The sequence below is a fragment of the Octodon degus genome, unplaced genomic scaffold (assembly GCF_000260255.1).
Source record: "Octodon degus isolate 3935 unplaced genomic scaffold, OctDeg1.0 scaffold00474, whole genome shotgun sequence".
Taxonomy (NCBI): domain Eukaryota; kingdom Metazoa; phylum Chordata; class Mammalia; order Rodentia; family Octodontidae; genus Octodon; species Octodon degus.
Window position 1 is genome coordinate 5561 of NW_004525050.1, and position 1282 is coordinate 6842.

Consider the following 1282-nt stretch of genomic DNA (forward strand, 5'->3'; position numbering starts at 1 on the left):
CTGGATGGAATAAAAAGGGAAAGAAGAGTCATATTTCTGTTTCTTTGGGGGAGATCCAAGTTACACCATTGCCTTTCAATGTCCATCTTCAGGCTTCCAGCACAAACTCTACAGCTGTCCAGCTCAGATCTTTTGGCTTTCCAATGTAGGCCCTTTGGCTTCCTGGTACAAACTACAATAGGATTCTGCAGTGAACTCCAAGTATTCCAAGTTTTTCTTAACTTATTTTTTGTTAGCACATATTTGTCACATTTGATCACATTCATCACACAGAAGTTGTTCCTGTATATAATGTACCTTAATTATTTTTCTGTCATTCCCCTCCTTTCTCTTCAACCCTTCTTCCATTCCCCATTTACAAAAGCTTTGTTCCCATGTTTCCCTCCATTCTCATTTTTCCCTTTTTCTTTCCCTCCCTTCACCTTTCCCCCTCCCAGGTTTCCATTTACATTTGAATATATTCTTCCTACTTCTCCATACCTATGCTCCACTATGCTACTTCTGTGGGTTCCTCACATAAAAAGAAACAATGTAATATTTAAACTTGTGTATCTGATTCATTTCACTTAAGACTATGGTCTCTCCATTTTCCTACAAATGACTCAAACTTATCCTTTATGGCAAAATAGCAATTCATTGCCTATAAATATCATGTTTTCCTTATCCATTCATCTTTTAATGGGCATATAGGCTATTTTCAAGATTTAGCTATTATAAATTTTGCTACTATAAACATGGATGTGCATATATCACTGTGGAGTGATGCTTTTATGTTTTTCAGGAAGATAGCTAGAAGGGGAACAATTGAGCCAAATGGAGCCTCTAGTTTTAATCTCTCAAGAAATCTCCATACTGATTTCCATGGTGGTTGTACCAGTTTACACACCTATCAGCAAAGGAGAAGTATTCCATTTTCCCACAGCCTCACCAGTATATTATTAGTTAATTTCTTTTTTGTGACACAGTACTTTATTTAGAGAAAGATAAAATGTACTTTTTCTTTTAAATGGCACACTAGTTAGACATATTAGATGTATTTACACACCAAATAGGGAATAAATATGCACTGACGGGAAAACAATTATCCACTTATTTATTTTGCACTTCTACTGTTCATTGTTTCAGTTTTGTTTGCCTTTTGTAAATCCTTTTTTTCTTTGCTTCTAAATCAACTTTATCCTGGATTTGCCATGCTGGCCCTGTCCTGGGGACACGTTGAGACAGCAATTGAGACTGCGCACAGTGGCACGCACCTGTAATCCCAGCTCTTGGGAGGTTGTAA